This window comes from Callospermophilus lateralis, chromosome 9 (genome assembly GCF_048772815.1).
Source record: "Callospermophilus lateralis isolate mCalLat2 chromosome 9, mCalLat2.hap1, whole genome shotgun sequence".
Classification (NCBI taxonomy): Eukaryota; Metazoa; Chordata; class Mammalia; order Rodentia; family Sciuridae; genus Callospermophilus; species Callospermophilus lateralis.
Window position 1 is genome coordinate 2,459,274 of NC_135313.1, and position 8,065 is coordinate 2,467,338.

Consider the following 8,065-nt stretch of genomic DNA (forward strand, 5'->3'; position numbering starts at 1 on the left):
TGTCTCATGCTGATTGGTGGCTGCTAGGGGGTTGCTAGGGTCCCCACCTAGCCTGACTGAGTCGGGGACACCTGGCGCAGCAGATCTCTCCTGTTATTTGTAGATAAACAACTTAGCAGGGTGGGTATGTGCCTAGGAGTGCTCTGTGGGTCTTTCCAAGGACAAGGTCACGCCCCCTTCGTTGGCCAGGCTTTGCTCTGAGGTAGAGGCTGGTTTTTCGGAGGTGCGCCAAGGGCTGCTGGCAGCCTGGGAGCAGGAGAGAGGCCCGGGACCAGCGCTCCTCAGAGCCTCCAGTTGGTCCAACACTCACTCCCTCTGCCTTGAGTTTGGACTTGGCTTCCAGAGCTCTGACAGAACAAATTTCTGTTGTTTTAAGCCACCTACTGAGTGGTAATTTGCCGTGGCAGCTGCAGGAAGCTAACCCAAGTCCTGAGCACCAGCCACAGCTCCAGGGTGAAAGGGACAATGCTGTCCTGCTCTCCTGGACTTTTAGGTTAGGGACCAGAGAGATAATGGAAGTGTCTCCTGGGCTGGGCCACGTGCCTGTGGGTTCCAGCTCCCATGATGATGTCAGTGTTCGGGGGCTGGTGGACCTTGGAGATCCTGGGCCTCATAATGAAGGTGACCTTTGGAGGCTAAGATTTTTCCAGAAAAAGCTGCAAGATTGGGGTTGGGGAGGGTGGACAGATGGCTGCCTGTATAAAGGCCCATGGTTTATGGCTCAAGCTTAATGATATCATCCTGGACGAGGTTTAAACCAGCTGAAAACTGGCGTGGGCTCCTCCTGCGCTCCTCAGGGGCCTAGTTTGTTTGGAGGGCCCCCTCCCTCCCTCTGCACCACATCCCACACACTCTGGGCCTTTCCAAAAGTTGCTTCTCATTAGCTTCACCTTTGGCCTACATGGCCAGAGGCTGGAGGTGGAGTCCACATTCTTACAAAGTGTTTAGAATTATTCAAAAGTGGGAGAGGCTGCCCTTTGATCAAAGCTAGAGTAGTCGTTCTGGCAACTGTCAGTCCTAACAAACTTCTCCTTCCCTCCAGACTTCCACCTCCAGCTCCCAGCAGGCCACTCCCTCAGAAAGGCCAGGAGCCAAGGCCTGAGTGACCTGGGCTGCTGATCCTCGGGTGCCCCCAGCTCACATGGCTCCTGTCACAGGCCACGCTAAGCGGACTCATTAGGGCCTTAGTGACCATGGAGGATACTAACCATGTTCAAGAGAATGTTGGCCTTCACTTGTGCTGGATTCCCACTGGCAGGGCCTGTCCCCAGAGGGGAGGGTTATCTGGCATGGTCATCTGACGTTTAGAATTGCCCTGGTTCCTTTCAAAGGAAAAAATGCACAAATTGCTAGCAGTCCAGGTTATGTGGACAGCGTTGTCCACCCTGGGCCCCCCTTCCATCAAGCAGCAGCAGTTTGCCCTGGGCCACCCCATTGTGGGTGCAAGTGCCAAGGCAGAATGACTTGGTGCCTTTTCTGGACACGTGGAGGACCACCAGGCGCTGGGCATGAGCTTACTAGGAGGAATAACCACGCAGCACAGCACAGTTATGAGGCCCAAACGGATGGATAAAGTAGTCACACTGATTAAAAAAGAAATGACCACCTGTGAGCTCACAGAATCAAACCAGAGGCACATGGACGTCAGAGAAACCAGGCCCCGAGCTTGTCAGACACAGCAGACCACCTGAGGATGCAGCACCCCCACCTGAGGCATGTAAGGGAGGAACCCTCCAAGACTGGGCATGGTGGCCCCTGACCCTGTCACCTGGTCACTTGTCATGAGCCCTGCCCAGGACAGTTACCACAGTGGGGAACTCCGGACTGTCCCTGGGGCTTCAGCTCAGCACCTCCCCCTGCTTGAGGAGGCCCACTTAGAAGCTGCCTAGAAGAGACCACACACCCCGAACAGCTCTGCGGCCTGAACATCTCCTTCAGCTCCTGGGGCTGGTCCTTAGTCCTGTCTGACCACCTGCAGCGGCTCTTTGTATCTCTCTCTGCCTGGCTCCTGGTAGGCCCCTTGAAGCCCTGTGGCCACCTGAACCCTTCCTTAGCCATGCAGGAATGCACACCTGTTCAGCCACACATGTGTCATGTGTGAAGTAGGACGTGAGGCCCGAGTGCTGTAGATGTTAGTCACCAGGTCAGGATGGAATAGAAGACCTGTGATTGCCTTGGTCACGACACCAAGTGGACTGTGAGTCTTTTTGTGAATTAAAGCTGGTAAAAGTGCAGCTTGTTAATTTATTGTTACTGAATAAATTCTCACACTGCGGAAAGACTGACGTGTCTGGTCTCCACTGGCACAGCTGGCTCATGTTACCCACCCTTGTCCTGCATGACCTCATCCTAACTTACTTTTACCTGCAAAGACCCTGCTCCCAGAGCAGGCCACACACAGGTCAGCCAGGCCAGCGCTTCAGCTCACCGCGCTCCAGGACAGGCGCCCTGTCTCCCTGGACTCTGCCGGGGCCTGTGGAGTCGAGCTCTTCTGAGTGGGAGGTGTGAGCCAGGGGAGCAGGGGCCATCTGAAGGATAGGACAGGCCTCCCTGAGTCACCCATCCCCACACCTGACCTACCCAGGACACAGGACAAGTCACAGTTGGCCTGCCTGTGGGAGGAGGTGGCTCCCGTGGGTGTGGGTGGAAATGGAGTGTGGTATAGTCCATGGGTGATCTGTGTGGTGTGGGGTGTATGGGTGTAATGGAGTGGGGGATGAGCAGTGTGTGTGCAACACATGCACAGTGTGGTGTGTGCTGTGTAGCGTGGGGTGTGCGGTGGGGGGGCGTGACAGTGGAAGTCCTAGTTCTGTGCTTGTGCAGACTTCGCAGGTCGGGGCGCCCTGTGCTTTGAGACCAGGACTCCTTAACAACCCAGGAGAGACGATTACCCAACTGGTGGGGAGAGGCACCGTGCCTCACATGGCGGTCAGTGCTGGCCGAGAGGCTGCCCACAGAGAGCAGCACAGGCGGTGCTGGCCCAGCGCGTGTCCTCTGTGCTCTAGTGCAGGGGCAGCGTGCCTTGGGGCTGGCTTTTGTGGGCACCCTCCAGGTGCCCGGGTGACGCCTTCTCACCACGTCCACAGAGAAGGCATCTGCTGCTGCTTCCTCTTCCCTGGTCACCATTCCGTGGGCTGGGGCCACTCCTGTGACCTCATGCAACCTCAATCACTGCTCAAGGCCCCGTCTCCAAATTCATCACACTGGGCTTGGGGCTGCCACGTGTGAATCTGGGCAGCCCGATCAGCCCGTGAGGAGGTGATCTGGGAAAAGGGATTCCAGGGCCAGTGTCCCCACTGATGAGGCCATGAAGCCCTGAGGAGAAAGGATGCCTGAGGTGTGCAAAGGAACGTGGACGCGTCCCCTGACCTCAGAGGCCGGGTGCAAGGTGGTGAGGCTGCAGAAGGGAGGTCCCAGGCCAGAGCCAACAGAGAGCACCGAGGAGCTTCTAGGCTCCGCCAGGGCCCAGCGTCTCACAAGGGTGTGAAGAGAGCAGCCGAGAGCAACAGGGCACCCGGTCTCCCTCGTGGGATCCCTAGGTGTCGGGCTCTGGCAGGGGGTCTCAGGAGACCGGATGGTGAGGAGTCAGGAAAGGGGGTGGAGGAACAACACAGACACAAGAGTGAAGGTGCCGAATCCCCATCTTTACTTGTGAGGTTTCATATATACTTTTCATTTTGGCAGGCTCACAGTACTTTGTGGTTACAAAACAGGAATCATTATTCAAAGAAACAAAATATTATGTAGTACAATTAGATAAGAAGAATGTATCTTGGCTTAGGCATAAGCAAGCACTCTCAGTTCGCGTTTTGCTTTGAGCTGTTTCTGCTTAGTTAGCTTTTAATAATAGTTAGAAATGTCCCAGACTATTGGCCTATACCTTGACTATTCTTTGTTGACTTACTGACTAGAACTGGCACCACGGCTATGGCAAAGGGTTAACTTGAAAAGAGAGGCTACTAATTTTAATCAAACAAGAGTAAGAGCACAAACCATTGTGCACAGGAACAAGAACAAGTTGCCCGTACCAAGCACTAATCTGTCTTCTTAACATTAATTCTTCTTGTTTAGATTTTAATTTAATTTCTCAAAAACTTCCTTGACTGTTTTTCCTACAGGGGTTTTTCATTAAACATTAACAATTTATGTTCCACAGCTGAATCATTGCATTTAAAGCAAACAGATCCATTATTTTAGAAGTAGTTGCATTAATTGGGAAAGCCATGTTTTTTCCTTCATACTTAATGGTCATATGAGAAGTCACAACTATACAGGATGTCCCAGGTGACCAGGACATCCTATCCCCGCACACCACCAATTCTAGAAACAAACCAGCCCATTCCCAGAAACATGCTGCGCTCCTCCAGAGGATGGACGCCTTGCGCCATCCACCTCAGTAGGGCCTTGCCGTTGCCTGAGTCAGGGGAGGGGCGCAGCACTGGGTTGTGGTGCCACGCGCTGAGGGCCAAGGAGGCTTCCCAAGAGATCCTGCACAGACCCCAGGAAGCCCACAGCTGGGAGGGCGCCTGGATAGTCCAAGGACCAGGGACCTGATGGCACCTGTCCTGGAATGAGGTCCTGTCGCCACAGATGCACAGAGACAGCAAAGGAACCCAGGTGCCATCGGGTAGCCACGGGGTGCCGGGGTCCCCCCCCTCCTTTCCTCAGATGCTTCCAGGCGACAGTGCAGGGCTGCTGCACTCCCCAGGCTCGTCCTCACAGCACCCTGAGGAGGCCACCTCCCCCACGGCGTGGCATGGGGTCCTCCCCTTTGCTGCTCTTCCGCCATGGCCCAGTCCCAGTGAGGCTGGTGGGTGGCTGGTCCCTGAACAGCCTCAGCCTCTCGACTTTGGAGCCTCCATCAGGAAAGGCGGCCGAGTCGTGCTCTGTTGTGCCATCCATTCACAGAGTGTTGTCAGCCAGAAGGGCCCACGGTCCGCCCCCAATGGGATCCTCTGCACTTGAGAATTCCAGAAGCTGCCTCCAACCACCAGGGTCTCCGGTCCCTGAGCCTCTCTTCAACAAGGCTGGTGGCCACAGCTCTGCTTCACAGTCCCACACGCAAAGGCGACATGCAGGCCCCACCCGCTGCAAGGGCAGCAGGTTTATCTGCTACTGGGATTTCCCAGTCACTTGGAGCTAAAATGATGGCATCCACAGGGGGTGTGTTTACACAAACTCCACTCAGTTTCACTGAGGCCTTCCTCTTAGCCCAGTGACTGGACCACCACCGCCAGGTCCTCTTCTTCAGCGACCGCTGGTTCCTGTTCCCTGAGCAGTTTGGATTTCATTAGATGGTGTCAGGTGCAGCGAAAGGGGATTCCAGTGTTGGTAAGGTTTATAAGACGGTTATGTCAACTGTCAAGCCTCAGTGTTCCCCCATCTGTGAAATGAAGAAAATGGCTCTGCTAATTACCCCACAGGCTAGCAATATAACGAAATGCTGAAACCATGCACCAATGCTCTATGAAATGCAAACCATGGCTGAAACACGTGATCCGGAATTATTACATGAATCTGCTTCTGGCATGACAGAACAGGTGGTTATCTGATCAAACTCCCTGCCAAAAACAACAGGAAACACTGATAAAACATGGAGATCACAGCAAAATGGAACTGCACTGAGGTAAACTTGACTTTGAGTGCTACTTTACCCTTCAGGTATTTGAGAGAATGAAAAGCCAACAGAAAGTGGCTACTGTGGATGAGAGAAGTAAATCAGACTTTCATCAACTCACAAGGCTGAGAGAAAACCATGAAGCTAAAGGCTATCTACCCAGCCAAGAGCTGAGAACCTTAAGGAACAAGAGAAATGCATGAAACGGAGCCCAAACTCTGCACCACTTCTCTCCCAAGGTGATGGCTGGTTTACAAACAGTAGCCCAGAGGCTGACGATCCCTGGAAAAAGGCCAAGCAGAGCTGTGGGCACTGTCACTCTGCTGTGGGGCACCAAGGAGCACTCATGAACAGGGATGACCGGAAACAGACAGGGCCTTACCAAACCTGCACATGACTTCAAGACAGCTCAGGAAGTGCTCTGACCAAAATGACCTGCTCCTCATCTAGTGTCATAAGCAAAAGTAAACTTTCCCTAGAGGAAGATAACAGCATTCAGAGCTGCAACGACTTACAATCACAATGCTCAGCACTCCATCAGAAGTCACCAGGCACACAGGACATAACGGCAGGAAGGAAAAGCCACCACAGGGTACCACTGTGGGAACAACCGGAATGTCCAGCAACGGCAGAGTCATAAACTAACTGTGATGCATTAATATAATGGGTTGCACACAGCTACCAAAAAAAAAAAAAAACCTACTGCTATGGAAAACAGCATGAATGAATCTTAGACATAATGTCGAGCAAAGAACCAGATACAAAAGAGTGCATAGTCATAGCAAATCCAATCACAGATAAAACTGATCCACAGTGACGGAGATGTTTAAAAATTGGTTATCTTTAAGGTAAATATCAGATGCAAGGGACATGAGGGAGGCTTTTGGATGCTAGTAACTTAAAAATCTTGATCTAGGTGATAATTCTTTGGATATAGGGATAGAGATATGTGTATTTGTAACAATTCATATGACTAAAAAACACTTAAGATTGTGTACTATACCTAAGTTATACCACACTGAAGAAGGAAAAACAGAACTTATTTCAAATAAAATTCAATAAATGACTTTCAAAGAAGATTAAACATAGCTGAGAAGAGAATTAGAGTATTAGAAAACAAGTCAGTAGAAAATCACACACAGAAAAATACCAGTTAGTCTCCCAAATATTAGCTTTTGTGCAGTAAGTCCATGGACTTGGGTCTGCTAACAATTTAAGCCTGCAGCACAGGTCAGGAGAGTCCACGATGCATCTCAGGAGGAACAAGAAAGCCACACGGCTGTGGGTGTAGGTCAAGGAAAGGGTGCAGCAAGCAGGGTGGTACACACCTGCAATCCCAGCAACTAGGGAGGCTGAGACGGGAGGATTACAAGCTGGAGGCCAGCCTCAGCAACTTAGTGAGCTCCTTTCTTGGGGATTAAAAAGAACTGGGGATGTGGCTCAGAGATAAAGCACCCCTGGCTTCAATCCCCAGTACCAAAAAGAAAAATTAAACAGAGAAAGGTGAAAAGTGGGCCCAGACCCCACCTCTGAATTCCAAATTGTTACATCAACTAACCTATTCCACATTTTTCACTGGACGTATCAAAGTCCCTAAAATTCAGCATTTTCAAGACCAGGCCAAGCTGTTAGCTTCCCACTCAGTGAATAATGAGAGCAGAAGCCTAGGCCTTGACACCATCTGCTTCCTCGCTACCATTTTCTATGTAGTCAGTCCCCACGTTCAGAAGAACAGTTCTGATGTCAGTCCCACCTCTCCTTCCCCTCCACCACACACCCACCCGCCCACAGTCCAAACGGCCAGCATTAGAACTGGACTCAGGCAGGAAGGAGACGGTCAGCTCCCGGTGGCAAGGTCAGCTCCTGGTCAGAGTGCTCTCTCCAAAGAGCAGTTCCCAGGCGACCACTGAGGCCACACCTACTGGAATGCCCTGTGCATGCTCCCTGGCCTCCCTTGCTCCTCCGCATCCAGCCTCACTGGCCTCCTCCTCGGGACCCCGTCACTCTGTGCACAGGCTGCCCTCAGACCTGCCTCTTCCAGCAAGCTCCTTGCAAATGTCAGATGTAGGCCAAGGGTGCTGGGAGCCATCAGCCAAGTAGGTATGACAAATTCCTTGCCAGCTTACTCCCATGCTGTCTAGTGGAAGGACTTCTGAAAGGTGACCTTGCTCAAGAACCAGGGCAGGATCGTGTTTAGGGTGTTCCCCCTTTAGAATAGGGCGGTTTAGCATAATAGGAGATTAGGGTGTTCCCCCTTTAGAATAGGGCGTATCCTGCTGCTGAGTTCCTCTTGAGTTCTTAGGGTCAGACAGTATATTTTGGGAGACAGAAGCCCATGCGGTGTGGATTTGGGCAGAGAGTGGATTTGGGAGAGAGTGGATTTGGGCAGAGAACATGGATTCCCCCAGAACGTGTTTGTAGACGGCCGGTGTGAGTTCAGGAATAAAG